The sequence below is a fragment of the Manis javanica genome, chromosome 16 (genome assembly GCF_040802235.1).
Source record: "Manis javanica isolate MJ-LG chromosome 16, MJ_LKY, whole genome shotgun sequence".
Lineage (NCBI taxonomy): Eukaryota > Metazoa > Chordata > Mammalia > Pholidota > Manidae > Manis > Manis javanica.
Window position 1 is genome coordinate 7,411,509 of NC_133171.1, and position 13,205 is coordinate 7,424,713.

General features: G+C 48.0%; 1 protein-coding gene across 3 annotated transcripts in view; it reads left to right on the top strand.

The window, feature by feature from the left end:
* LOC118968366 (uncharacterized) overlaps positions 1-13,205 on the top strand; it is a 103,207-nt gene that overhangs the window by 50,046 nt on the left and 39,956 nt on the right. The window contains exons 5-7 of one of the 3 annotated variants that reach the window (XR_012126067.1): positions 4,015-4,202; positions 4,334-4,534; positions 5,720-5,821. The gene's annotated coding sequence lies outside the window, so the exon portion shown is untranslated. Of the gene's footprint in view, positions 1-4,014; positions 4,203-4,333; positions 4,535-5,719; positions 5,822-13,205 lie in introns of those variants that run through there. The other 2 variants (XR_012126069.1, XR_012126070.1) reach the window with 2 other exon arrangements.

Consider the following 13,205-nt stretch of genomic DNA (forward strand, 5'->3'; position numbering starts at 1 on the left):
ATTCATGTCTGGAAATTAACACGTTGTCAGATCACTTTGCTCCTAGAATGTATATGGTGACACAATACTGTGCCAGGGGAAGGCAGATTTCCTCATCTCCGCATGCTCAGGAAGTGCCAGCTCACAGGAACTCTTTATTATGGAAACCTCCTAGAAGAGGGCACAACCACAGACAAGCACTACTCTCTACCCTTCTCACACAGGAGTGCACGCCCTGGGCCATGGAGAGTGTGGTGTCCTGACTCAGGGACAGCAGGGATTTATAGCTCTTTGTTTCATGTTTTTTCAACCTTGAGAGAAGGACATTGTAATGTCACTGAGTTTTAGGCTGTTATCAATAAAATAATTCCTTCTTGGCAGATATCAGAGATTCAGGGAAACTTCATAAAAACAAATCTGGTACTGTTGTGGTAGGGCAAGCTGCAGAGTGAAATGGGACTTACATACGTCAGGAATGGCTGAGGCTGGGGAAATAGGGTGTAAATACATGAAAATTGGCATCACTTACTAGGCTGGGTTTGTTTTCACAAAGAGTGATGGAGACCAACATCTCAGAGGAGGGCAAGTTCCTTGTGGGCTGCAAGGCTTTGGGGGAGAAGGGGTTACTTACATTAGGTCCAGAGGGTTGAGTGGTATACCAACAAAGATGAATGGGCAGGAGAGTGAGATACGTCCTGGGCACGCACACGTATGTATGCACCCATGTTTCTGACTCCCAAGGCCTCATGCTTTTCACTCCATGTGGGGCCTCTCGTTTTTGGACTTCCCCCAACAAAGTATCATAGCAAGCACTAAATCTATGTGCTTTTAATTGAAGTAGTAAAATTTTTTATTTTTTTTAAGGACCCCAGAGTCCCATGGCCACAGACTTGACTTCTAGCTCTGCTGCTTACCAGTTTCATGCCCCTGGGGGAGTTGTGGAACCCTGACCCCCAGATTCCTCCTTTGGACAATGGGGGCACCGCCTTCTTTGCCTGTCTCCAGATTTGTTGTGAGGACTAAAAAATGAGAATGTACAAGAAATGGCTCGAAAACTGTAGTCTTCTAGGCACAGAGGGCAGCAAGTTGTTATGGACTGAATAGTGTCCCCTGCCAAATTCATGTGTTGAAGCCCTAACCCCCAGTGTGTCTGTATTTGGAGATGGGCTTTTAGGGAGATAATTAAGGTTAAATGAGGTCATAAGGGTGGGCTTTAACGTGACAGGACTCATGTCCTTTTAAGAGGAAGAGACCTCAGAGGTCTCTTTCCCGGTCCGCACGAGCACAGAGGGGAGGCCCTGCGAGCAGCTGAGCAAGAAGGCGGCCGTCTGCAAGCCAGGAGGAGAGGCGTCACTGGGAACGCGCCCCGCCAGCACCTTGCTCATGGACTTCCCGAGCTCTGAGAAAGCCAGTGTCTGCCGGTTCAGGCCGCCCAGTCTGTGGTATTTTCTATGGCAGCCTGAGCGGACTAACACAGAAGAAAACCAATGTTCACAAAGCAATTAAAAACTTGCAGAATGCTTTCTGTGCATCTTCTTTTTTTTAATTTAAATTTTTGGTTGAAGGGGTAACACCATGCTTTCAAGCAGGGTGTAGAAATTTGTTTTAACAAGGCGCACACATCATCCGTCATGAAGAGTTGAGGATGGGTTTGTGTCTTCCTGCTGCTCTGCTTTCGGAGAGGCAGGTGGGCGGGTCAGACAGTTAAGTAGAGCAGCTGAACGCACAGAACAAACGATAATCTTTGAAGAAACTCCTTACACTTTTTACCCTGAAATCTCCCCCTCCCCTGCATGTTGAATTTCCTTTCTTTCTTTCTCTCTCTCTCTTTCCTCTCTCCTTTCCTCCTTTACCCTCCCTCCCTCCCTGCCTGCCTGCCATGATAAATGGTGTAAAATGCTGGTTCAAGATAAGAGGCTATGATTTTGTGGAAAGAATTCTCAGAAACATGAGTTCCCTCCTTCCTCCCTGTAACCCTAACTTCTTGGACTGGTAAGTCATGGACACAATTGCTACACACTGGTACCAATTTGTTGTTCTTGATGGTTTATATGCGTTTACTGTCCTTTCCTCTCCTTCTCTTTGCTCCCTACTCCTTTCTTCCACTCCTACACCAAAACCCTCCCTCTCCCTCTGAATTTTAGTAAGTAAGCAGTTGGAGTTGAGAGGGACTGTCTCATGTTACCCTAATCCAGAAGGGTTTTGGAAAGCTGGAAAGAAAACATCCCCTTTGTGTTGCTAGTGATGTACTCTAGGCACTCATGCAATCTGCTTTTATGTTGACACCCTAGGGGTCACTACGTCAGCAGTGGAAAATGACCACTGGTCTTTTCTTTTCCTTTAAAAATATGTTAATCTTGTTCAGGTAGGGTAAGCTCCCATCCTCCAAAGTTTTTGAGCATCAACTTGATCTCTGAGTGGCAATGATCAGGGCCAGTCACAGGCATTAAGGGTTTGGTGGGTTGCTCTCAATGGGAGGATTGTCCTTAGGGTAGGCACCACTTTTCCTTTCTTTAAAAAAATGGTGGTAAAATATACATATATTAGATTTACCATCTTAACCGTTTTTAAGTGTACAGCTCAGAGGCCTGAAGTACATTCACACTGTTGTGCAAACATCACCACCATCTGTCTCCAGAACTTTTTTCATCTTCCCAAACTGAACACTAACTCCCCACACCCCCTAGCCCCTGGCAACCCCCATTCTCCTTTCTGTCTCTAAGAATCTGACTACTCTGGGGACCTCATATCAGTGGGAAAAGGACAATATTTGTCCTTCTGTGTTTGGCTTATTTCCCTGAGGGTAATGTCCTCAAGGTTCACCCATGTTGAAGCCTGTGTTGGGATTTCCTTCCTTTTTAAGGCTGAATAATATTCCATTGTATGGATGCATCACATTTTGTTGCCTTCTCGGAAGGACAAACATTACACCTGGGCACTTGGGTTGTTTCCACCTTTTGACTCTTGTGAATAATGCTGCTATGAATGTTGGTGTACAAATATCTGAGTCCCTGCTCTCATTTCTTTTGGGCATATACCCAGTTGTGGAACTGCTGGGTCATATGGTAAGTCTATGATTAACTTCTTGAGGAAGATTCAGACTGTCTTCCACAGCAGTGAACCATTTTACCCTCTTACCATGGTAGGCATCTTCCTAATGGGTGTAGTGGTTTATTGAGCACCTTCAGGTGCTCACTGGCAGCCATAAATACAGTGCACATTCTACCAGAACAATGACACACGGGCCATTACGTGCCATATAAAGATGTATTTTCTTCATGTTTTCCCTTTCAGTCAGATAGGAAGTATGACAGCTGTGGGTTTTGGAGGTTTAATACATAGAAGTATTTGATCAAAGATAAACCAAACTCCTTGTGCTCTGTTGAAAGTGAGCCTGTCTTTCTCGTAAATGAGCTCCACACCTATGGCCTTACACCCAGATATGATATGGCATTTAAATACCCAGTAACAAAATCTACATCTTGATTTATTCCACAAGAGTTTGTTTAGCTGATTAGGGAAAATTCTCCCTTAATTTGAGTTTTTCCTCTTTGCACTTGAAATGAAATAAGTATGTAATTTTTCTTTAACTTACAGTTCCATAAATTCTGCAAACATCCAGAGGGTAGCCTAGAGAAGATGCTTAGTAAGTGTTTTCTGGAATGGAATAGATGCTTTCTGATCAGGTTTTACAGGCAGTGGTGTATCAGCTCTTCTCTTCCCACTAAATTCCTGGGGTGGAGGGAGGGAGCATTTACTCCACGTGTTGCTGAGAGGCTTTTGAAGTGTGATTGCTGTGATGCCTGCCAGTGACAAGCAGAACAGCAGTCTCTATGTTGACCCTCCTCTCTGCTCCAGTTGAGTCTCCTCGCCAGCATTCACTACGGTAGGTTTAAATGGTCCAGTTAAGCAGCTGACTCCCCTACTGGACCAGAGGTGCCTCAAGGACAGCTTAGCTGATGAGTGACTGAGCCTGTCAGGGCGCACTCCGGGAAGGCCCAGCTCCTAAAGGTGCCCCTTCTCTTCTCTGACAAGATAGCTTAGAAGCCAGCGGGAGAGGACTGAAGGTTCGTGGGGAACAAACACAAATCCTGGGTGTGCCAGGGAGAAGGACCAGGGGCAGCCTTTCTCTACCAGCCACTGCTGTGTGCCAGGACCTGCGACCACACTGGATGTCATACCTGCTCTCCAGTCTGTGTGTATGTGCAGCCCTGATGCTCCAGGTCAGCCCTGCTCATTTATGATCTTGATCTTCAGGGGATATTATCATCTCTTATGGTTTTCCTAATACTGTATCAAACACAACTATCAGTACAACATTAATCTCTTGCTAACACATGTATTCTTCTTAAAGGGACCCCTGGTGACCTGTAGTGATCATCATCTGAGCAGAGTCCTGCGATGAGCTGCATTCCTCAGGGATGAGAACGTGTGGTCCCGCTCATGGGCCCCCTGTGTGGCTCCCGTGTGGGCTGCTGGGGGTCGGCAGTGACCTTGAGGCTCTCAACACACCTGCTTTTAGCTTGGACCTCTTGAGACCTTTGCAGTGTAACAGGTAATCTACTTGTTAAAAAGGAAGGGTTCATGGCCTCTGATTAGCTTCTTTGGTGTTGAATCTGTTTTTCTTATACCCCCTTGACTTAACTTTTGATCCTAATATCTATCTGTATTTCCTTACCGTGAGGGTGTGTGGTGAGGGAGGGTACCTGCATCCTGAGCATCCTTTTGGTGGCATCGAGAAGACACCTGGTTGAGTTGGGTGGGTGGGACCAAAGCATCTCTTAAAAATGTTTTTTTTTCACTTTTTTATGCATTTGCTTTCTTATCAACTGGCTTTCATCGGCCTTCTGGAATGTGGTGATTATGTTAGCTGCATGGAGGATGCTTTACTTTTGGGGAGGTTTTGCCTTTTTCCTTCCAGATGTTTTATTCCTAAATTTTCACTGCTTCGTGGCCAAGAGGGAGCCTAATAACTCCTGAGGTTCTGAGGGCTCTTTCTTTTTTATAATCTCTCTGAGCATTTGTTCCTCTATTTCCTCACTTTTTGCAAGGCACTACATGTGCTGAAAGTGCATGTATACTTTTTTGCGATTGGTTGAGAACAATTGTTGGTATTTGAAAGACTCTTGTGACCTTAATGGACTGGCTTGAAAGCAAATTTTATTGTGTAAGCTGAAGCAAACAACCCATGCCTAAGATCTATGTTCCCTGTGTTACTTAGCACATTGTGATCTTCATATGTTAAAATGCCACTAATGGTAATGTAAATAGGAAGCTGTGTGAATCCTGAGGTGGGGGAGACATTATTCTCAGTGCATTGTACCATACTTCCTGGCCTGGGTCCGACTCAGATACTTTTCTCTTTACGTATCAGTCCCTGAGGCCTTGCTCTGCACCATGTTCCAGTGGCATAAAGAGAAGAAGACAAATGCTTTGTCTTCAGGAAACTTGGGGAAGAGATTGAGGAGTAGCCTGTCATGGGCAAGGTGATAATCACTGCTGTAGAGGTTTGGACCCGATGCAGAGGGATTGTTTTCCCTCTTCCGTGGAGGAAAGGAGAGCCGCTGGGGAGCTGGCTGAGTGAGGGCTGAGCTGAATCTAGACCAGGGGTTCTCGTCTTTGGAAATGCTGACATGTAGGAGCAGACCATCCATTGTCCTGGGGCCTGTCCTGTGCTCTGTCAGACGTGAAGCAGGTCCTTGATCTCTACCCACACTGATAGCAGCCTTCCTCTCTCCAGGTTCTATCAATAAAAAATGCCCCCAGATGTAACCAAATGTCCCCTGGGGGAAAAAATTGCCCCTGACTGAGAATCACTGAGTCACCTGGGAAATCCGAGAGGTAAGTGTTTTCCATGCATAGGCATGGAGTTGGGAGAGAGCCTTGGCCCATTCAGGCACCCTCACGTGGGGCCCCTCAAGTGGGGGGTTCCCAAACTGGGTGGAATTCAGGACACCTGGAGACTGGAAGGTAAATGGGCCTAGTCTTGAAAGTCTCACATGCCTGGGCCAAACTAGCCACTCAGAAGCAGAGGCAGGTAATGGAGACCAGCACCACAGTCAGCTGGGGGTGTTTATTGGTGGCCTACCGGTGGGTGTCATTGACTATATGCACTAGCTGACAGTTTCTCTTGTAGCTAACTAGTCAGGCTAAGTATGCTTTAAGCTTTAAAAATCATTATTTAAAAACCTGTGCCCTAAAGTTCAGTACCCTGGGGCAAAGCCCAGGTCTGTGTTTATGGTCATGCTCTGGAGGGAGGGCTCCAGGAGTCGGCGAGGAAAGCTTCAGCTGTAGGACCACCTGCCATGAAACATCAGAGGGCACAAGACTAGAGTCTGGGAGACCAGGTAAAGGCTGCAGAAATAAGAAGGACGTGAGACAAAGGCACCATCTCCCCTGTGTGGAGAGCAGGGGCGGGCTTGTGAGTCCATTAGAAGGAAGTGGCTCAGGCTGGCGCAGGCCTCCTGGGAGGGGCAGGAGTAGGCCGGTGGGTCCCTGTGGTCCGGGTGGGACAGCTCCCTTGGTGGGCGCAGAGGTGGGGGTGGGGGGGTTGGTGCTAAGGGAAGAGCCAGAGCAGGCAGGGGCGGAGTTACTAGTTGGGACAGCGGGGAAATGATCGCACAGATCTTTGCAATCTGGAACTGGGAAAGGACCAGGCTGATGTGAAGATTCGTGAGTCACCGCACTGAGGTGATAGTTGAAGCTGTGGGTGAGATCACCCAGGGGAGTGTGCGGAGAGAGTACATGACGACGGCAGGATGGAGTCCTGAGGAACAACAGCTGTTTTCCATTCCTATCCAATCCTACTTGAGGCCTTTCTCCCATGATCCCTTTCCAAACCCACAGGCCTCTGGGCTCGTCTCCTACCTACCCCTCCTTTTAAAACCTAAATTTCTCATGTTCCACCTAAACAATGATGGTACTGGAGATGTTCTGGGTCAGGTGGCTCTGTAGTTCTGTGAACTAATCTGTGGTTTGCTCTTGACTTCCCAACTCCACAGTAAGCTCATTAGGCTGGGGCTCCATTTTTACATCCTCTCCCCCACAGTCTAAATCCCTTAAACCTACCAACAGTTGCCCCTCAGGGGGAGATTCTGGGTCCAGCTGAACATTTTGATTGGAGGACAAAATTTGGTTTCCCCGGAAGAGCCCTGCACCCGTGCCCTCCTTGCCAGACCCTGGGGCTCAGGGCTCACTCACTGAATCAGCGTGCTCTGGGTCTGCTTGGTGGATCCCAAGCCCTGATTCTCTGAGCATCTGGAAAGGAGAAGCTCCTCAGCCTTACCTCTGAAAACACCCCTTGGAAGACTGGTGGTTTATTTTACTAAAAATAAGCTGGTTGTTGAAACAGCAGATTGAAAAATAAAGCAGTAGGTTCATTGTTTATTTTGGAAAAAATACTAAAATTCCGTTAATCCCATTGTAATTAGTGATCAGTACCAGAAAGACTGGTTAGGGCCTTAATTAGTGAGGCTGTTGGAAGGACCGCTCAGAGGTATTGTAAAATGTGTTCTCTTCTGCTGGGGTGATAACCATGGACGTTTTCACCAGGCTGTTTCTGAACTTTAACCCACTATTGCAACTGGGGTTCTGCAGAGGGGCAGCAGGGTCTGGGCTCCCTGTATAGCTCACCCAGGCTGGGGCCTTGTCCACTAGGCGCTGGCCTGTGAGGGGTGTCAGTGGCCCAGAGGGTTAGTTCTGCTGTGTTGAAACAGCGTGTGACAGCGGTGGGAAGCGGCGACTCCCAGGAGAAGCAAACGTGGTCCAGCGGGAGCAAGGCTTCCCTACTCAAGGTATTCCTCTTCTCCGGGGCAGAAAGTGGGTCAGGCAGTCACCCTATTTATTTGCACATCTGAGTTTGTACTCTCCCAAGTTTTTGCCCAGGGTGCTGGGTCCTGGGTGATCGCACTTCTTGCCTAAGCTGTGGGTGTCACTGTAGTGTGAATCAGAAGGCGGGATCAGCCAGTGCTCCAAGCATGTAGAACCCAGGCGTGTTGCAGCTTAGCAGAAGCAGCTGCGTTCCAGCCTCTAGGGCTTCACTTCAGGGCTGCGGCGGGGGCTGGATCTGCTGCTGCTGGGGCTTCCGGCCTCCTGCCTCCCTCCGCTCTCCCTGCCTCGTTTCCACCTCCCTAGTACCGACAGTTCAGGGGTGGAGAGTGGCTTTCTTGGGACTCAGTGAGATGTCAAAGCTTCTTGGGGCATCAGGGAGTGGGTGGATAAACCTGTGCCCGCATCTGTCTCAGCATTGCCACGCTCTTGTCAGGTTTAAAGGCACCAAGAAAGGCAGCAGGCAAACTTTCTCTGGGCTTGAGCACTTCCATCCAGAATAACGTAACTAAAATCCAGAGGCTCTGTGTTCCCTCTTACTATTGCCACGTGGGTACCAAGTCTGTAGCTGCCAGTTTCTGCAATGTCAATTGCATATACTTCATTTTATTTTTGTTGGGAGGCACACAGGGGCAGAAAGCAGGGTGTGCCAAGGCAGGTTTCTCTGTCCTTACCCAGAGGTTTGCCAACATGCTTGGGTGGGTGAAAGCCTCAGGTGCCTCTGCCTGTGGGGCACAGGTGAATTTGGACTAGCGGGTGGGTGTGGGGCAGAGGCAGGAGACCTGGCCTTTGCTGTGGAACTGCTGGGACTTGTTGGAGGGGCCTAGCGTTCTGCAGGTTATGTGACAGGTAGCCTTTATTCCATCCTTGTTTGTGGCAGTGTGCTTTTTACAAATCTTCATTTGACAGCACCTCCATCTCCCCTTGCAAGCAAGTTGGAGATGCAGAAGGCAGAGGGGGCAGCGGTGGAGCTAATCAGGGAAAATTTTTGCCCAGCTGCTTGGAACTTCCTTCTCCTTCCATTGCTAATGCATCTCCACCCTTCCTCCTCTGGGGGAGACACTGAGAACCAGCCACGTCTCCCCTTCCTTGCCTGAAGAAAGGGCCCTCCTGCTTACCGGGGAGGCCACCCACTGGCTGTTGCTGCCTGTGAGCTGTGGGGACACGTGGCAACCACACAGGCAGTGAGTCAGCATCCCTCCTTTCTGAGAGGCCCTGGGAAGCCAGCCGGGGTGCTTAGCACCTCAAGTTAATATGAACTGTCCAGGCAGGGCCAATGCAAACCGGGAAGAGAGGCATGGCACCCTTGGGGTGGATGGATGGTGGAGGAGCTGGAGCCAGAGCCGAGTCCTCTTAACCCAGCTCCTCCAAATCCTTAGTCTATTCTCTCCCCAAAATCCATTTTCTCTTTCTTTACTGCCTGGGTATTTGGGAATACTGCTGCTGGCTCACCCCATGAAGGGGAGGGGCCCAAGAGCCCCAGCATGTTTGTCGTATTTTGGAGCTTAAGAGGCGGTTTGGGTCAGAACTGGGTTAGAGGGCAAGGCCCACTGTGGATGGCTGTAAGGCCTTGGAAGAGTTTTTCTTGAAGCCTTAGTTTCTTCATCCCAGGAACAAGGCACCATAGTATGAGTGTTTCATGAGTTACAATGCGCACAGTATGGAGTAAGTGGCAGCTATTTTCGTCTTTTTACGAATGACTGTTCTCCTTGACTCTTTCCTCAAGATCTGGCTTTGATGCCACATCAACCTAGTTGGGGAACTTCTCAAACAATTCTGCTGTGAAAGCTGGAGATGGAATTGTATGCACCGCAATGATGGTTTCCACCTCCAGAGGTTTCCACCTCCCTGGCTGGTGTGAAAGGGAAGGTGGGGGGACCATGCTGGGGCAACCGACTCATCGAAAGTGCTGGAGGGGCTACGGAGCGTAGATTCACCTGTACAGGGGATTTCCTTGGAGATCCTGAATCCATTCGTAGGCCCAAGGTGTCCCAATTATAGAATATCATCAGGCCTCTGACATTGGCAAAGGTGAGCTCAGACGGGTTGCGAGCAAACACTCCAGCCTCAGGGATTCGGGCAGAGGGGCCGTGAAGCTGGGTGATGCATCCCCATCCTGGGAGCCTTATCACTGCTGACGGCTGACCGGTGCCTCGGCCGTGTGACTCACCAGGGTGGTTCAGCTCCTTTTGGGATTGTTCATGGCCAGCTCCCGGGAAACTGGGGAAAACAAGAAAAAGAGGAGCATTTGTTTGTTTGCTCAGCAAATGTTTGCCAAGCACCATTATGTGACAGGCCCATTCCAACCCACGGAAGACACAGAGCCAAGAGCACCATGGACACGTCCACAGTTTTCACGCAGCATTCATTCCAGGGAGGACAAGGAAGGAATAAGGTGTTCAGATAAATAAACAAGAGAATGCAGCGAGCGCTCTGAAGATAAGGAAGGAGGCAGTGGTTCTCAAGCTTCAGCGAGCCTTAGACTCACTGGGTGGGCCGGTGAAACGCAGATGCTGGCTCCACCCCCGGCATCTCTGGCTCAAGGTGCCCGCAGGGGCTGAGGAACTTGCCTTTCCAACACAGGTGATACTGCCGGTCCTGGGCTACACTGAGAGCCACTGGCGAGGGCAGCACTACGAATGCTGGGCTGGGGCTGGTTTAGAAACAGCTCAGGAAGGGTAGGTCAAGGGTGTGAGGACTTCATTCCTTCTTAGTTGGCTGGAAGCGAAAGGGGTGGGGGCTGCATGCTACTGGCTGTCTTGCGGTAAACGGCCTCTCACTTTTGTCTCTGTTCAGATCAGCATTTGGAATCTCACTGCTCTGGGGAGCTGGCCATCCAGGTGGCTTGAAGGCACACTTCTCTGTGGCCTCCAGTATTCTCATCTATTGGTTAGTTCTCCCGAAGCAGCAGTTTAGAGTCCAGATCATGTCTTACCGTCTCAGAAGCATCACTGGTGCCAAAGAGAGGAACGTCCTGATTCGAGTTGCAACCAGCCCCAGGGCTCAGTGGGCTCCTTCCCACAACTTATCCATTGGGTAGTTGTGTTTTTGTAAAAATCAACCTTTACCTGAAATAAAGATAAGTCATTCTAGATTAAAGGTGGTAATTTATCTGAGGGCAGAAGATATAACTTCTTTTTTCTTCCCTCAGCATGCCTGCCATCATGTTAAGCCATTAGAGTTTGTTGATTTCAAATCTTTGTTCCACCATTTATTCACAGCCAGGCACTGTGCCAGGGCTGGAGAAAGAATGCAAACAGGACACACCCAGTCCCTGTTGTCACCGAGTGTGTGGTCTAAATAGGGGATGCGGCACATTAACAGGTGTCTACCGTGTGGAGTGCTGCCCTATACCCCATGCTAGAAGTGGGGCAAGATGCTATGGAAACATAACCCAGGGGGGTCAGGAAGGCTTCCTGGAAGAAGTGACATATGGCAGGAGGGCCAAGTAGGGTGGCTAAGGAGCGGGGCAGGACTGTGCTGTGCGCAGGCCCAGGGGTAAGGCACATTCCCTGGTTGGCATCAGATCAGGACGACTGGGGACCAGATCTGAAACTTGATCCTGAAGGGCCCTGTGGGGGTGGGTGAGCTGTCCACATTAGGGACATTGAAAAAATGTCTTAGGATTTCAGTGGTTGGATGCTATTTGCCCTGAGTGTAAAGGTTCTGACTTCTGCCCGGTTGGGAATCAAGCTAACACCCAGGCTGGGGGAACTCGCTGTGGTGGTGATTAGGTTCTGTTGTGACCGGCTGTGTTCGTGGGTCCTGGTTCCCAGATTTTCACCTCCTCCCACCTGTTGAGTGAGGAGGTCTGGGCAAACCAGTCTGGATCAAGCAAGAGGCTTGTGGAACTGTGCACCACTGAGCAGCATTCTTGGAACAAAAGTACAACTGTTACAATGTGCTTCGGGGAAGACCATGTGCAAAATGGTTGTTGAAATATGAAAATATAATTTTAGAGTTGATGGCTCTAGCCCCGCAGAGGCACAGATTGTTTCCTGTGAACTTTGCAGGTCTGGCATGTTGGCCCTGACGAATGACTCTGCAACCTGGGGCAAGCCAGTTAGCCTTTTGGCAACTTTTTATAGTTACAAAATGAGGGTAATCTCTGCCGCTAGGAACATCTGGGGAATGTTGTGTATAGAACTGAGATGGTGTTTGTGAAAAGTGCAAATATCCAGGATATTGATTGTTAAAGGCATTTAGTTGGTGTGGCAATGATCACTGCTTCCTCTGTGTGTGTGTGTGTGTGTGTGTGTGTGTGTGTGTGTGTGTGTGTATGTGTGTGCACGTACTTAATGGTTAACTATCCAGCTTAGAAGTGGTATCTAGTTTGTTTTTATAAAAATAGTTTCTACTTGCTTTTATATAGGTCTTCTTCTCTATTATTTATATAGAGAATAATATGTTGATAAACTTCAGGTTAGGAAAACATCCCAAACATTGAAAGAATGGGCTGAATATAACCTTCTCACCTAATTTTTAATGTACTTGGAAAAACTACAGGTTTTCAGCTAAAAGTTTGTGTTTTGTGTGAGAAATGCATATCGTCTCAATTTTGAACCCCTGACCTTTCTTTTTGAAATGCCTTTTCCTGGAACTATTGAGTGTCTTTCTTCATCAGGCAGCCCCCACCCCCACCCCCTTGAAGTGCTAGGATCTGGTTTAAACTTGAAGATTGAATAACATCCTCTGTCCTGATGGACTTGTTTTCTGGCCAGGCTTTTTCCTGCTACAGCTGACCTGGATTTTCTCCCTTCCACTTTGTCTTTTTTGACCTTAAAAAATAGTGAAGATCAGACTGAAGTTACCTATAAGTGAGACCTGCGGAATTTCCTAATTCTTCAGGATATTTTCTTTCTCAGACTCACATGTTCATTTTGCAGATGTAAAAGAAACTCTCATCTCAGAGAGACAGAGAGAAACTTTTCATTGAGTTTCTCTTTCTCTGTGCATGATTTCCTTCCTATTTCTCTCTACCATTCTGAAGAATGGCAAGGAAGGTGGAGAAATGAACTTCCACCTTAAAATGTGAACTTGTTGCAAGAAAGATGGAAGTTACTAGTTCTAAGAGGCCAATACCAAATGCCAATTATACTCGTGGCTGAGAGAATAGTTAAGCTCAACTTTTTTTTTTAAAACCCCAAAGTCCAATATACAGAGTCCTCAAGGGAAGCTAAGTGTCTTTAGTCAGTCTTTTGATGAAGCTTATTCAAGCCAATTCCTATTCTTCTGGTAGGTGTCTTGAGGATATGCAGTTGGAACAAGAGGTTTACATTTCTCTTAGAATCCAATGTGGCTTTAAATGGAAGTTCAATGTGCAATTTATTTCAGACTCTATGAGGCTGGCTCACTTTGAGCATCATTTCTGATTTGAGCCTATCAGTTTTTAAAGGCCA